Source organism: Halictus rubicundus, chromosome 9, assembly GCF_050948215.1.
Source record: "Halictus rubicundus isolate RS-2024b chromosome 9, iyHalRubi1_principal, whole genome shotgun sequence".
NCBI lineage: Eukaryota > Metazoa > Arthropoda > Insecta > Hymenoptera > Halictidae > Halictus > Halictus rubicundus.
In genome coordinates this window covers 1,677,367-1,694,739 of record NC_135157.1, presented here as the reverse complement: position 1 = coordinate 1,694,739, position 17,373 = coordinate 1,677,367, and positions in this window count along the sequence as shown.

The window sequence follows — 17,373 nt, the reverse complement described above, 5'->3', positions numbered from 1 at the left end:
CCCCCGTTGTCATTCCGCCACCGGTCGTCCCGGCCTCGTGGATGGAGGTGACGAGCAAGGCGGCGAAGAGGGCCAAGAAGAAGATGGCCGCGGAGGAGGCTGCGGCGAGAGCAGTCGCGGCCGAGGCAGCTGCCGCCGCTTCACGGCTGCAGGCTGCGAGGGAGCCGAGGGCGGCGGGCGGCGCACGAGTGCAGGGCGGCGCGAGCGCGGCGAAGCCCGCCGCCGGGAGGGACGGTGGCCTGGGACGCACCCCCAGAACCGGAGCAGTGGCCATCACCATCCCCGAGAGCTGCAAGCTCACTTATTCGGAGGTGATGGCCAGGGCAAAAGAGAGGGTGGACCTCAAGGCTATCGGGATCGAGTCGGGGGTGCTTCCCAGGCGGTCGAAAACCGGCGGGATCCTCCTGGAGGTCAGGGGCACGGGGTGCCAGGAGAAGGCACGGGCCCTCTCCGGGAGGATCGCCGAGGCGCTTGGGGGGACCGGGGTTAAGGTCTCCCAGGCGGTCAAGCGCGGCGAGGTGCGCGTGGCGGGCCTGGACGACTCGGTGTCGTCCGGGGACGTAGCGGTGGCGCTGCCGGCGGCGGGGGGGTGTTCCGCGGCGGAGTTCCGGGTCGGCGAGATCCGCAGATCCGCCTCGGAGCAGGCGCTGGGCTCCTGTTGGGCCCAGGGCCCCCTCGCGGCCGTCAAGAAAGTGGTGGCGGGAGGCCGGCTGCTGGTCGGCTGGTCCTCGGCCCGCGTCGAGGCGCTGAGGGAGCGGCCCCTCCAATGCTTCCGTTGCTTGGAGACGGGGCACACGCGGGCGACATGCAAGAGCGCGGTCGACAGAGGCGCGTTGTGCTACCGCTGCGGGGCGGCGGAGCACCGGGCTTCGGCCTGCAAGGCCGCCCCCAGGTGTCCGCTCTGCGCGGACCTGGCGAGACCATCGGGCCATAGATTCGGGGCCAAAGCGTGTGCCCCGGCTCCCAAGAGGGGCCGCGCGGCGACGAAAGAGAAGGGCGCGTCTGGGGCTGCATCCGCGCAGCGGCCGCAGACGGCGCCGGGGGCCCGGCCCTCCCAGGGAGGGGACTCTGCAGAGCCCATGTTAGAGTAGGTACTTTTAATCCTACTCCGGTTCTGCAGGCGAACCTCAACCACTCGCGCGCGGCACAGGACCTGTTTGTCCAAGCCGTGCGCGAGTGGGGGGCTGGGCTGGCAGTTGCGGCGGAGCCGTACGCAATCCCCGAACACCCCTTCTGGGTGGGGGACGAGATCGGCTCCGTAGTAATAGTGGCGGGAAGCCGCCCCGGGTCCCCGTCGGTCTCCCTTCTGGAGCGGGGCGAGGGATTCGTGGCGGTGCAATGGGGGGACATCGCGGTTGTCGGGATCTACATCTCGCCGAGCTGTGGCCTCGATCAATTTCGGGGGTTCCTGGGTGGGCTGAACAGCTGCATCGCGCGGTGCAGCGCCCGCCCGGTTCTCGTTTTGGGAGACTTCAATGCCCACGCGGTATCGTGGGGGAGTCCCAGGACGACCACTAGGGGTAGCGAGGTGTTAACCTGGGCGGCCGGCCTGGATCTCCGGTTGATTAACCGGGGATCCACGCCGACGTGCATGCGTCCGCAGGGGGTCTCGATTGTCGACCTGACATGGGGGACTCCCTCGGCCGTGCGCCGGGTGTCGGGATGGAGGGTGGCCGAGGAGATAGAGATTGCATCAGACCATACGCCCATCGTCATGGACGTGTGGCCCACCCTCCACGCGCGGGATTCCCGGCCGGGCCGGGGGGACCGACGGCCGCGATGGGCCTTGAAGCGGCTGGACGCGGACGCGTTCGGGGCCGCGTAGCCGCGGCGACATGGACGGGGCCGGCCCTGTCCGAGCTGGCGCCTGCGCAAGGGGCGAGGCGGCTGCGGGAGGTAATGACGGCGGTGTGCGACACCGCCATGCCCCGCAGCCGGTTCGCCCCCAGGAGGGCGGCGTACTGGTGGTCCGCCGGCATTGCGGAGCTCCGACGTGCCTGCAATGCCGCGCGGCGTCGGTACGGCCGAGCGCGTAGGAGGCGCGACGACGAGGAGGCGACGGCGAGGCTCGGCGGGGAGTACCGAGCCGCGCTCGGGGTTCTCCGCAGGGCTATCGCGCGGGCCAAGGCCGACGCGTGGTCGGAGCTCGTCGGCATGGTGGACTCCGATCCATGGGGGCGCCCGTACAAGCTTGTCATGAACAAGCTGCGCGCGTGGGCGCCTCCGGTGACGGAGTCGATGGACCCCCACCTGCTCGAGGGAGTGGTGGCGTCCCTCTTCCCGCGAGAGGGGGGACAACTGCGCCGCTCCCATTGGGAACAGGAGCCTCTCTCCTGGTCCGCAGAGTGGGAGGTGTCGGCCGGCGAGCTGGGTGAGGCGATGGCCAGGGCGCGGCGGGTGGGCCGCAAGGCCCCGGGCCCGGACGGGGTGCCGGGCCGCGCGTTGGTCTTGGCCCTGGAGGGGGGACTCGCCGCCGAACTCCGGCAGCTGTATAACGGCTGTCTGAGGGAGGGGGTGTTCCCCACGGAGTGGAAGTCGGGCAGGTTGGTCCTCCTTCCGAAGGGGGGCAAGTCCCGGGACTCGCCCTCAGGGTACCGGCCAATTTGTCTGCTGGACGAGGCGGGGAAGTTGTTCGAGCGCGTACTCGTTGGACGCCTCGTCCGGCACCTGTCGGCGGGAGGGGTCCCCGATCTGAGCGGGGTTCAATTCGGATTCCGGGAGGGTCTCTCCACCGTCGACGCTATTCGGCGGGTGAGGGCTCTCTCGGAGGCCTGTACGAGGGGGGGGGGGGCGGTGTTGCGTTGGCGATATCCTTGGATATCGCTAACGCGTTCAACACCGTCCCCTGGGATCGGATAATGGAGGCCCTGGTCTTCCACCGCGTGCCTCTGTATCTCAGAAGGGTGATCGGGAGCTATCTCTCCGACAGGGGTATAGAGTATCCCGGCCGGTACGGGATGGTGCGCAGGGGCGTCGTGCGCGGGGTTCCGCAGGGCTCGGTGTTGGGCCCGTTGCTGTGGAATCTTGCGTACGATCGCGTCCTGCGGGAGGAGATGCCTCCCGGGGTCAGCCTGACGTGTTACGCCGACGACACGCTGGTATTGGCCACCGGGAGGTATGCGAAGGAGGCCATCTGCCTGGCGGAGCGCGGCGCGTGGCGCGCGGTGCGCGCGATCCGGTCGCTGGGCCTAGAGGTGTCCGTCGAGAAAACCAGGGCCATGTGGTTTCTCCGCTCGGCCCGGTTGGCGGCGCCTCCCCAGTGCTGGATCTGCGTGGGGGAGGGGATGGTCAAGGTCGGGTCCCAGATGCGGTACCTGGGACTCGAGCTTGACGGCCGGTGGCGTTTTGACCGCCACCTTGAGTCGCTGGCGCCCCGGGCGGAGAGGGCGACCGCTGCGCTCGGTCGCCTTCTCCCGAATCTCGGGGGACCCTGTGGACGGGTGCGTCGTCTGTTCGCGGTGGTGGTGCGAGTTTTGGTCCTGTACGGAGCCCCTGTATGGGCGCACGATGTCTTGGCTAGGGGGCGCAGTGGCGGCACACGGTCGCTGCTGCGTCGCATCGAGCGCAGGGTGGCCATAGGCATCGTGCGGGGGTACCGCACCATTTCATACGCGACGGCGATGGTGATGTCGGGGCTGATCCCCCTCGAGCTGGAGGCCCGCGTGTTGGCGGATGTGCATACGCACTCCAGGGAACTCCGGCTCCGGGGGGTGGCCCCGGATCAGGCGCGGCTCATGGTGGATGAGCTCAGGCGACATGCTCGGCGGCACGCAGCCCGGGAGTGGCGCGATAGCCTTCCCGGGACGAGGGAGGGCGAGAGGCGGGCCGTTCGGGCCATCCTCCCGGTGTTCGATCAATGGAACAGGGGATGGATGGGGCATAGGGTCTCCTACCGTGTGACGCAGGTGATGAGCGGGCACGGGTGCTTCGGCGACTACCTGTGTCGCATCGGGAGGGAGACCGAGGAGGCGTGTCACCACTGCGGCGAGCTGCGGGACACGGCGCAACACACTCTGGAGGAGTGTCCGGCATGGGGGGGGGGGGAGAGCGCCGTGCCCTGCGGCGCGCGGTGGGCCACGACCTCTCGCTCCCGGCTGTCGTCGCTGCGGCAGCCGGTGGCGTGGAGGCGTGGAGGGGGTTCGCTTCCTTCTGCGAGCGGGTTATGCTGCGGAAGGAGGCTGCGGAACGGGATCGGGAGCGTAATCACGATCCTGGCCGAAGGGGGGGGGGAGGCGGCGCAGGGTACGCCCCGGGGGCGTACCCCCGTTGCGACGCCTCTGACGCGAGCGGGGACGCCCTTGATGATCTCGAGGCGGGGGATCGGATATCCCCTTACACTCGGTCACCAACGGCGTCCCCGGAGGCCGCCGGGCATCTCGGGCGGGGGCTCGGATGCTCATCGGGCGGCCTAACAGGGGGGGAAGGCGCCACGTCGTCCGTTGCGTGGTGCCTTCGGATAGAGAAGGTACGGGAGGGGGCCGCGTCACCCCCCCCCCGGGTGGTATGCTAAGGCGGGGGCACACCGGATTGACATGCGCGCACAGAGCACGGGTGCCCCCAGGAGTCTAGGGACGGACGGGGAGGAGTTAGTGGGTATACTCGGCGTTGCACCAACCAGCCGAGGAGTCCCACATAACCCGGACCACCCCCCCCCCGGGGGGGTTCGGGTATCCGTAACGAGATTACCTCCTCGAAAAAAAAAAAAAAAAAAAAAATGACCTTGAAGCTAAGAGGGAACTGGCTTTTTTAGTTTAGTTAACCCCCCCGTATTAGTGCATAGACGGATAGAGGGTGGTCCCGCGAGCAACCGCCCCATAGAACATTTTTCGATAACACGCATACTTATAGGACTTAGGGTCGGTATCTCTGAAACGGGGAGGCTGTGGCTTGAAGCGAGTACCTCCGAAGCCCAGCTTCGGTGACCAAGCTTCATACCCCCCCCCCCCAAGAGGCCCACGTGCCCAGGAAAAATTTTTCTTCGAAATTTTTCTGGACACCCGGTATAGTCAAAAAACTAAAAGTTAACCGATTCGGACGTGTGACGGCTCATCGGAAAGGGCTAGCCGAGCCCTACAAACCTACCGAGTTGAAATTTTGAATTTAGGCGAATTCGAGGAAATTTTTCTCAGATCTCGAAAAGGGGGGGGGGCGAATCGAAAAAATTTTTTCAGGGGGGAGAAGATTTCTCCGGCCGCGCCCCGAAAAAACCGCCACCCTCCAAAATAGTCACCCACTAAATTTGGTCCTGATCGGCCACTTTTAGTATGCTGACATAAGTGCGAATTCGCATAACGAAACGCAGGGTTCGAAAAAGTCGAGTGACGGCTCATTTTAAAGCTCGAGAGAAACGTAGGCCTTTTGCCAAATCAAATTTTGAATACCGAGGCTCATAAAGAAAAAATTAGGAGAATAAAATTACAACTAGGCGAATTAAGTAATATTAAGACAAAGTACGTCGAGTTTCAGGCGAGTGCGTATTAGTTTTAGTGCGAGCGAGCGTAGGATTAGGATAACGTTAGAATTATACTGCGATCATGTGTAGATTAGGGCATTAGTGTAAGAAAACTAAGCGTGTAATAATAGATTAGACATTAAGGCGAATAGAACTTTGTGAAAACCAACAGTTTTTGAAAATTTGGAAATATAAAGGAAATTCTGATAAAAAAAAAAAGGCTAGGTCACCGAGCGGCGGATTGTCGACTACCTGCGAGGGAAAAGGGTAGCTGTTTCAATTGCGGTGAAATGGGTCACCTGCTACCAAACTGCCCTAGAAAAAACATCGCGCAGGTGCCTAAGAGGCAGGTCACCTACATGGAAATGGAAACCCCGGAAGAAGACGAATATCACCGAAATTTAGAGTACGTAATAAATAAGAACCGTATGAAATTGTATACTTTGACTGATACCGGTAGTCCTGTTAGTTTTGTAAAAAGGTCCTATGTACCAGGCAGGATAGAAAATGTTCAAGATAGCAACTGCGTGCGTCTAGTAGGAATTAACGAGTCTCCTCTTGGTTTGTTAGGTACGGTACAGGCTTTAGTTGAAATGTCGGAAAATACAAAAGAAATTATGACTTTGATGGTAGTTCCCGATCAGACGATGTGTACTCCAGTAGTTTTAGGTCGCGATGCGTTACGATTATTCGGAATGAGCATAGTACAAGTTAAAAAGGATCCTATCAGCCACTTAGAAATTCTCAACGTAATGTTAGATTCAGACGATTCTAGTCCCGTGGATGAGTCAAATATTAATGAAAAAATAATGCCAGCCGATAAAGTAAGATTTAAAGAAACGTTCACGAATGTATATTCAAACCAGAAGCGACCCGAGTTCAAATTAAATTCAAGTAGTCAGCAACCGTTTAACATCACACCTCGACGAATTTCGTATGCAGAAAAAGAAAAATTAAAATTAGTTTCAGACAATCTTTTGGGAAAAAGCATTATTAGGCCGAGCGACTCAGAGTATGCTCTGAATAATACTACAAGCAAATCTGTTTGCGAGACCCCTTGTAAATTGCTATTTGGCGTGGATCAGAGGGGCAAAACCCCGAATAATTTAAAAGGATATATCCGCGAATGGACCAATAAAAAACCAATAGATTTAAACGCGTGTCGCCGCAATAGGAGACTATATAAGGTTAAAGATACTTCGAAAGTACCCCTCGGGAGTATCCCAAAAAGTTAATACCGCAATACAAGGGCCCGTATGAGATTACTAAGTTGTTACGGAATGACCGATACGTTGTATCAGATGTAAAAGAGTTCCAAAACACTCAGAGACCGTGTAAAGGTACCTGGGCATCCGCGAATATGAGGCCCTGGCGGCAAATTAATTAATGTTAGTTATTACGAAATAGGTTTAAGAAAATATTGTCCGTTGGTATTTGGAATATAAGAATCAAAACTTGTTTTAAAGTGTTTAGCCGGGGCGGCTAAATTGTCAGGCTGGCCGAGTTGTAAGGAATTCGAGCGACCGCGACCCATGCGGGCCGCAACCATAGGCCGGCCAAGGGCGCAGTTTATGATTACGGTGCGGACGTGACTTCAGGCTATTTTTGAGATTTAGCGGAACTTTATGTTTTATGATGATTTATTAGAGACTTCGTATTTTAGCTAAAGGTCTCAATAGCCGTTGACGTACCGTAAGACATCTGCGGACCAAATGCGTAAGGTTAAGGGCCCTAGGTAGGCGACGAGGATTCGGGGCGAGGGTACCCTAATAAACTGGTCGGTTTCCCTCACCCTGTCGCCTCTCGGAGGGCGTACTTTAGAATTAAGACACCCGTGATTGGCTTCCGAAATGTAACCGCCTACACTGCAAAAACAGTTAAAAGTGTAGAGCGGAGAAGAAGCCAACGTTGTCGTAGCGCGCACGAGGGTAACCTCTAGTCCTTGTATTTTTCCGGAATAAACGTGTTTATGAAATCGCATTCTAAGATCCTCGACATCCTTACAATACAAAGAGAAACATTTAACCATTTAATGGTGAAAAGTACAGTGTATGGAAATTTAGAATTCGTTCATTGTTAACCGAACTAAAGGTGATCAAAGTTATTGATCAGCCAACTCCTGATATGTTAACTGATGAATGGATTGAAGCGGAAGGAATTACAAAGAACATTATTGTGGAATATTTGTCAAATTCTTTTCTTAGCTTTGTGCAATCAGCAAATAGTGCTAAACAAGTGCTACGCGATTTGGACGCTGTTTATGAGCGAAAGAGTGTAGTTACACAGTTAGCTATCAAGAAGAAATTATTAAACTTAAAACTCGAAAGTGATACGCCACTAATAATACATTTTCAAATATTTGATGAGCTAATTTCGGAGCTTTCAGCAGCGGGAGATGTGCTGAAAGAAACTGACAAAGTGTCAAAATTATTAATGACTTTACCTGCTTCCTATGATGGTATAATAACCGCGATAGAGACATTATCAGATGATAATTTAACATTGGCGTTCATAAAAACCAGATTACTGGACTATGAAGTGAAGCTAATGAACGAAAATCGGGGCACAAGTTTAAAAGTACTTAGTGCAGGCTTTAAAATAAATAAAACAAAGAAAAATAATTATAAAATTTCGAAAAATTTTAAAAATCAATATCTTAATAATAATAAAAATAAATCGTCTAAATTTAAAGGACAAATTAAAGGATGTTATCAGTGCGGGAGAACAAACCATATAAAAAAGGACTGTTATTATTATAAAAGACAGATGAAAAATGCAAACATTCAAAGTGAGAAAGTGGCTCAAACAATTGAAGTAATACAACCACCTGCATCTTCAGGAAATTATAATACATCCTCAACAAATTATGACCCATCACGTGTTGCGTTTATGGTGGGAGAATATGAAGAGAAGGACAAATCTGATCAAGATAAAATTACATTTATCTTGGATTCGGGTGCATCGGATCACATAATCAACAGAGAAGACGTAGCCGAAAATTTTGACAAACTTCCTGTTAATTGTCCGCGGTTGATCAATGCTTGATCGTTCGGACCTCTGATGTTTTTGCACTGCGAGGTGCCCGCTAGGTTCTTCGAAGGACCACCTTCAACGTTTGAAACTTTCAACTAAAATGAAACGACCACTTTCAACTATATTTCAGATTATAAGTACTTGGAGAACCAAGTGGTACGTTACAAAACTTATAATGTTACGGTTGCAACAGCGAGAGATCAACTGGTCGCCTGACAGCTATCGGTTCAGGCGAAAGCGAAGATATGAGCGCGACGTTTCTAGTCTTGCTGTCCAGTTAATTTTGATTCTAAAAACTTCGAGGAAGCCTCGCCGATAGTTCGGTTCTCCCTACCCTTAACTGCCAAATTTCCCCTTCCTTGGAAGTTGAGGGTGGGAAAAGCCGAGACTAAGGGCTCGGACTGGGCCCAAGAATCGCAGGGGCAATTACGAATGGCGAAGACGCGGCAAGATGGGGATGGCGAAAGCAGACGCCCGCGTAGCGGTGCACGTGTCCTGAAGATGCCGACCACGGCCGGAAAACTCCACACATCTGGCAACTATAAAACGCCAGGGGCATACCTGCGACCGAGGCGAGGTAAAGAGCAAGATGTTGATGGCGAAAGCAGGGGACTAAAATATGCGAGCTTTATGACCTGGGTACGGGCGGCAATGACCATTAACGAAATTACGGTGACAGCCCCAAACCGTAGCCAGATGCCCCGACCTCGTCCCGGTCCCAAAGGACAATCGCCGTACAGACTCTACCTACCGCTGGCCGCTACACTTCCTGTACCAGTAAAAATTTCCGTTGCGAAGAATGGTACATACATTAGTGCAACAAAGAGGGGTACCATAAATATCACCACCAACAGGGGTATACAAGGGACGCTGCAGGATGTATATTACTGTCCAGAGGTTCCGTATAACTTGCTTTCGGTTCGAAGAATTCAGCAGGCAGGAATGAGCGTGACGTTTGACGAACTGGGAGTAAGAATATGTAAAAATGGTAACATTGTAATGTCATGTAAGCCCTTGAACAATTTAACTGTTATTAATTTTATGCTTGATATGAATTTTAAAAATTGTGTTGCTCAAGCAACTAGTGGTGAAAGAACTGATTATACATTATGGCATCAGCGCTTAGGGCATATCGGTAAAACTAAATTCTTAGAGTTAAAGAATAAAGAGATGTTCGCGGATATAAAGCGAATAGAAAAAGTTACAGTAAACAATAATTTATGTGAAGCTTGTGTAAACGGAAAACAAGCACGACTACCATTTAGAAAAGCTAAAGATAAAAGTCATGTAAGACGCCCATTATTCATTGTTCATACAGATGTTTGTGGTCCAATCACTCCAACTACAATTAATGAAAGAAATTATTTTGTTTTGTTTCTGGATGAATATACTCATTATTGCGTTACATATTTAATTGCTCGGAAGTCAGATGTATTTTCTGCCTTTCGAGATTATGTTGCCAAAAGCGAAGCTCATTTTAATTTAAAATTAGTAAATTTGTATAGTGATAATGGTAGGGAATATTTTTATCATGTAACCGTACAGGTTACATATCGATACACCCCATATATCGAACGTCGATGTCGACTCCACCATAACGCTCCGTGACGTAACCTGCGAGTCCTGACGAAGAAAAAGACCGCGAGATATCGCGACACTTGTCGCGATGCGCACGCATCGATCCCCACTCGATACCGATCGAAGGAGGTCGATGTGTGCCGCAGATAGATCACTCTACATCTGGCAGCGGATCTAGCCGCATGCGTTCGCGAAGTGTCCCGTCGGCGAAACACGGTACGCGATCGAGGGGTCAAACTGACCCGATAGAACAGGCAAACCGACTGTTCTATCCTCGACGCGTAAGCGCCTCAAACCGAGGAGTCACAGGTGCAAACTGCGCCGTGGCATTGCCGACGATTAAGACGCAGTTTGTGTTCTGTGGACGCGATCGCGGAGTTGTCACGGATTATTTAGAATTGGTAAATCGTTCGTCGTAATCGTGGTACCGAGTGGACACTTCATCATCGTAAATTTCGTGATTCTCTTCCAAAATGTCCATAACTGCTCCGGTAGGATTTGCACGGTGGTGATCATTCTGCCGCTATCAACAAGGAATACGTTCGGAGGCCACGTATCGTGCTGAAGAGCATAGTCCTTGGTAGCGTGGCGTGACCGACGGCTTGGTGTGCGTCTCTATTCATACCACTCATACGAGTATTCGGACGAGTGCATGGATGGTCTGACAAGTCCACAATCGTGCAGTGCGTAGTACGCATACGGATTGTTCGAACGAACTCACAATTTCCCTTCGGGTCGAATCGATACGACCGAACCCTGCACGATCCTTGTCATTCTGCCGCTACTTACACGGAGATTGCTCGGAGGCCACGTATCGTGCTGAAGAGTAAACTTCTTGGTCGCGTGGCGTGCCAGGGGGTTTTTTAGTGTGTGTCTCCACTTGGGCCATTTGTACGACAATTCGGCCAGATACTTGGGTGGTCTGACAGGTTCGCCTTCGATCGGTTACGAGGTCGAAACGAGTCGTTAAACCGTCACTACGTCGGGCACACGGGTCGGATAAGAGCGAGCAGACTGTGCACAATCCTTGTCATTCTGCCGCTACTTACACGGAGATTGCTCGGAGGCCACGTATCGTGCTGAAGAGTGAACTTCTTGGTCGCGTAGCGTGCCAGGGGTTTTTTTAGTGTGTGTCTCCAACCGGACTAGTCGTACGTATTTGCGGCCGGGTGCACGGTTGGTTAGACAGGTCACGAATTCGCATATCGCGAGGCGCGATCCATATTCAAATCATTAAAATCGTTTATTGAAAAACCAGGTGTAGAGACAAAGCGAGCGAACTGCGTGCGTCGTAACACGGTATACACTGCGTGTTTACGTGTTACGAGAATTCGGTGCGGATTGCCGATACGCGGTATTCTGCGCGTCATCATAACGGAATTTATTGCCCTGTACGTCGGGAAAGATCACGGGCCGTCCTGTAAACAAATAGCTCGTTTCCGAGCATATCGGAGAAATAGCTCTTCGAAGATCGTAAATAGTTCTTCTAAGAATATACTGCCCTTTTACCAGAAATTGTCTACAAGCTTTATTTGTCTCGTCCAAACCTCGCCGCTTTCCAGTGCCTGGAGACACGAATCCATCTCCTTCGCGAATTGACACGCGTAGGGAATTCGAGGTAGTAACCGACCCCCGTGACATAGTATAGATAACTCTTGAGTCGTCGAGACAGGGATAAAAGTATGTATGATTGTACGGTTACAATCAAATGAAATGAAAGATTATTGCGTTGAAAAAGGCATAAGCTACCACTTAACAGTTCCACGTACTCCACAGTTAAGTGGCGTGTCTGAACGTATGGTGAGAACCATAACGGAAAAGGCTCGAGCTATGGTAACTGGAGCTGGTTCAGACAAAGCTTTTTGGGAAGAAGCTGTTTTAACGGCTACATATTTGTTACATATAACTCCAACAAGGGTTTTGAAAGAAACAAAAACACCATATGAAATGTGGCATATGAAAAAGTCTCAATTAAGGTACTTAAGGGTTTTCGGATCAACTGTGTATGTTCATAATAAAACCAGAGAATCAAAATTTGAGGATAAATCCTGGAAAGGTATTCTAGTTGGATACGAAGTAAATGGTTATAAAGTATGGAATGTTGGAACTGGTAAGTTTGATGTAGTAAGAGATGAAATAATGGATGAAACTAATTTTGTAGTTTCAAGGCCAGTAATGGTTCGATCTGTAACTGATAAATCTAAATCAGTAATCTCTCAAAAATCTAATAATGATAAATTAGATACAACTACAACAAAGGTAGTCGAAACAAATGAAAATGCCAAATTACGTAATGAACTTAATAAATCTGTAATAGAAACAGATACATGCAATGAATCTTTCAATAATAATAGTAACAAAAATAATAATAATGATAATGAAAAAGGAAAATTGTCTCCCGAATTAAGGAGGAGTGATAGGATCAAACATCGTCCAACTGTTTCTTATAATGAAGAAGAAATGCCAGATGATTATCTTCTATCCGCTCAGTCTATTGTTTATGAAGTTCCCAAATCATATCATGAAATCGAAAATAGGGATGATAAAATGAAATGGGAACAGGCTATTAAAGATGAAATTAATTCCCTTTTAATTAACAATACATGGACTCTAGTACCAAAGCCTAATAATAAAAATATTGTTGATTGTAAATGGGTATTTACTATTAAAAATTATGAACATGGAAATCCATTAAAATATAAGTCTCGTCTTGTTGCACGAGGTTTTAGTCAGCAATATTTAGTAGATTATAACGAAACATTTGCACCGGTTGCAAGGATTTCAACGACGAACTCAATAGCGCAAGTGGACGCCATAAATTTTGGGTAGTCGAAGGGTCTCCAGCCTAGAGTGTCCCAGCGACGCGTGCCTGGTTTCTATCACCCGAGAAAGCTGGGCTCGTTGACGTAAGCCAGCAGCCACGTACCGCACTTAGCACTGGACCCGGAAGACACCCCGCTGCATCACCAAAATTAGTTTTTAACAAAACGACGCGCTCACCCTTCTCACGCACGAGAGGCGTGGAACGTGGGCGTGTTATGCAAAATGCACGGATTGGTGGAAGTTCCTCGAAAGGACTTCCACCAATCAGTCGACAAGCATGTTCAAGATACAAGGCAGAGACTACCGACGCGGAACAGTCACGAAGTCGAGTCACATCCGATTTTCCGCCGAGTCATAGCTTCAGTTCCGTTTAGAATACAGTCGCTGTTAAGTCACAGCCGGTAGATTTACAATCGCGCTACGATCTACCCCGGACGCTATCGCGACATTCTATTGCTAAATAAACGCCTCAGTCACAAAAACCTGATTGAACATTATTTGAAGGCACCCGCCTCCGATAACCCAGTTCCTTCAAATTACTTAATGAATAAATTTTGCATGAAAGATTTGAAATATATCAAACTTTTCTTAGGTATCAAAATTGAAAGTAGCAAAAATAATATATGTATGGATCAAAGTGCATATATTAAGACGATTTTAGAAAAATTTAATATGACTGATTGTAAGGCAATAAGTACGCCTCTTGAAAATAAATTAGATTATACAGTGTGGCGGACCCCTTGGAGAAGGGTTGATCGGACCCAGGTAGGAGCGTCGTCTGCGAGCTGAGACCTTGGACGCACTTGGTAGCCAGGCCCAATTCTTCCTACCTGGAAGGAAGTCTGTTCCTACCTGGGGTGCACATTTGGCGACCAGGTTCGGGGTTTTTTCCTTGGCGTGCTCATTTGGCCGCCAACCCTTGACTTTCGCCAGGACACGGATGTTCGGTGCAAGGACACGAACTTTCTCCAAGGGGCACGTACAGGAAGCGACATCCCCACTCCAGAAGTTTCCTTGTTCGAAGGAAATTCCTGGAGGCGCGGGGAATAGATATAAGCGCGGATTCTGACGGATGACGAGGTCAGTCAGTCAAGTCAGACAGTTCAAGTCAGAGAGTTCAAGTCAGTCAGTCGTTGTGAGTAGTCGTCATTCGCCGTCAGTTGTTCGTAGTCGTTTATCCGTAGTTCTTGTTTCATTGTTACTTCGTTTTCTTTGTTCCTTGTTACGTCGTTGAGTTTTTGTTATTTCATTAATAAATGGTTATTGTTGTAATGGGTGAATCCTTTATTTAACACCCAAACTACCACACATACCAAATACAGCATTGAATTCTGATGAGAAACATGAGGCTCTATGCCGAAATCTTATCGGATGTTTAATGTACGTAATGCTGTGTACTAGACCCGATCTAAGCACAGCTGTAAATATTTTGAGTCGATATCTAACTAAAAACAAGGACTAGGTTAGAAGGCGTATGTGTGGATGGAGCGTTGTGTGTCCGCGGAGTGTAATTATAAAAGATAAGTGTAGTAAAAGTGTAGTAAAAGATTAGTACAAGGAGGTCGCTGGGAAGAGGTCGAGGAAAGTGTTTAGAGAGTGCAAGACAGTGGGAAACAGAAAGTGAGGTTAAGTTGGAGGTTAGGAGTGAGCACATGTCGCGTGAAAACGATAGGAAAATGTACAGTAAGGAGATAAAAGAAATGGGAGAGATAGAAAAGAGTGTCTAAAAAATGGAAGTCAGGAAAAATTGAGAGACAGGTGTATTTGGAGGAAAAGAGGGAATTTAAGAAGATGTGCGAGGGAAAGAAGGACAGAAAGAGGCAAGAAGAACTGAGGCAGATAAGAAATGCAAAAACTGAGAGGCAAATATGGGCATATATTAACAAGGAGAGGAGAAAGAAGACACATGTGAGCAATAGAATTGGACAGGAGGAATGGAGAGAACATTTCAAGATATTACTGGATGGGTCAGATGATAGGAAAGTAGGAGAACAGAGGGAACAAGCGATAGAGGAGGAAGAGGAGAGGGAAATGACGGAGGAAGAAATAGAAACACAATTAAGAAAGTTGAAAAAGAGAAAGGCAGCCGGAGGGGATAATATCCAAAACGAAACGTGGATGTACAGTGAGGGGAAGACAAGGGCAAAACTAGTACAGTTAATTAAGAAGGTTTGGGAAGGGAAAGGGTTCCCAGAAGATTGGAGGAAAGCATGCATTACGACATTGCATAAAAAGGAGACCAAGAAAAAGCATCGAATTACAAGGGTATAAGTCTACTGTGCACGGCATATAAGGTATACGCTGCAGTACTGAATGAAAGACTAAAGAAAGAAGTGGAAAATAGAAAAATTCTGCCTGAGTCACAGGCGGGGTTCAGGAGGAACAGAGGAACGATGGACAACGCATATATATTACAACATATAGTCGAGAGGGAGGTGCAGAAGAAGAAGGGGAAAATGTTCGCCTTCTTTGTGGACCTGAAGGCAGCCTTTGACTCGGTGAAGAGAAATAAGCTATGGGAGCAAATGAAAGAATGTGGTATCAGTAGAGGACTAACGGAAAGAGTGAAAGAAATCTACCAAGAAACGAGAAATGTGGTAAAGGTACAGGACGGAGAGACAAGAGAGTTCTGGACATGGGATGGTTTGAGACAAGGCTGCCCCCTAAGCCCAACTCTGTTCACGATTTTTATAGCGGACATGGAAGAAAGCCTCAAAAGGAACAGAACAGGAGGAATAAAGGTAGGCGAGGAAAAATTTTGGTCACTGGCGTATGCGGATGATGTGGTACTAGTAGCAAAAGAAGCAGTGGAGTTAAAGGAAATGATGGGGAAGCTAGAAGCATATCTAGATGAAAACAGGCTAGTACTAAACGTGGAAAAATCTAAAATTATGGAGTTTAGCAAGGGAAAAGGAAAGAGACGAAAGTTTAAGTGGAAGTGGAAAGGGATGAATATAGAGGCTGTCAACAAATTTACATACTTAGGAGTAATCGTACAAAGAGATGGGGGGTTAACAAAACATATTAGGGAAAGGGTAAGAAAGGCAAACGTGGTGCTCAACCAGACATGGGGCATAGGCGAAAGGAAGTTCAAAGATAATTTCAAGCTAAGAATGTAAGAATTTGACTCGTTAGCTTTAGGGGTCTTGATGTATGGAGTAGAGATATGGGGCTACGAAGAGAGAAAGGAGGTAGAGAGAGTACAAACTAGATATATAAAGTGGGTCCTAGGGTTAAGCGTGCAAACGCCAGAGTATATAGTGTTAGAGGAGGTAAAAAGAGATAAGATCAGGATAACAGCCGGAGTAAGAGCGAGGAGATTCGAGGAAAAGTTGGGGGAAGGGAATGGGAGAGTATTGGTAAAAGAATGCCTGAAGGAGAAAGAAAACATGAGGCGGAAAACGAGATCCGCCAAGGTGAGAGAGGAATACCTAATGAGAAATGGACTAAGTCAATTAGGTTTACAACAGAGAAGAGACAGAGAGAGGGAAAGAGAAGAAGAGATAACAGAGGAATTGAGAAGACGGGATAGGGAAGTGCAGCAACAAGTGCAATATACAAAGATGCAAGGTGCAAGGTTTAACCAAAGATATAGATACTTAAGAACTTTAAAATTACCAGAGTACCTGAGAAGAGAGGGGAAAGATGGGAGCCAACGATTACTAGCCCAGGCAAGACGGGGATCACTAGAAAGGTGGAAAAGATATTGGGAAGTAGAGGAAAACCGGAAATGTGACCTATGTGGAGATAGCTTTGGAAATTTTTAACATATGGTAAGGGAATGCAGGGAACTTGAAAGGGGTTTGTGCATAGAAGAAATAGTGAGCGAAAGGGGGTCAGAGGAAGCGATAGAATGGCTGAGAAAGCTAGGGGAAAAAAGGAGAGACAAGAATAGAGAGAAAGATGCGAGAAAGATAGCCCAAAACAAAGTGTATGAGTGTGTCCGGGGATGTGTGGAAGGATGAGTGAACCTAGGATAATTGTAAACCGAGTTCATTTTTATGGCCGAAAGGCTGAAAATAAAGCATTTCTATTCTAACTAAAAACAATAAAGAACTTTGGCAATGTTTAAAGCGAGTACTTAGATATCTTAAAGGATCAATGCATATTAAATTAATCTATATCAAGAGTGACTATAATGATCTTCTATGTGGTTATGTTGATTCTCATTGGGGAGGAAATGATAGAAATGATAGAAGAGGTACTACAGGCTATTTGTTCGGGAACGGCATAAAACCGACTTCAAGCATTGTATTATATTTTATTGTTTAATCGACCGTATGTACATATAATTGTAATAAACGCACGACAAAGGCTGATCGACAACGCGTGCGCGCGGCTTGCCCCGTCGCACCCCTCCTAAACCCCCGCGTGCGCCACGGGTGGATCGAGCAGCTCGCGGCGCGCGAGGGGAGCGGGCGGGTGTGGCGCGTGCGCCGCGCGACGGTTGATCGATCTCAGTTCGATCACGACCACACACGTTGAGC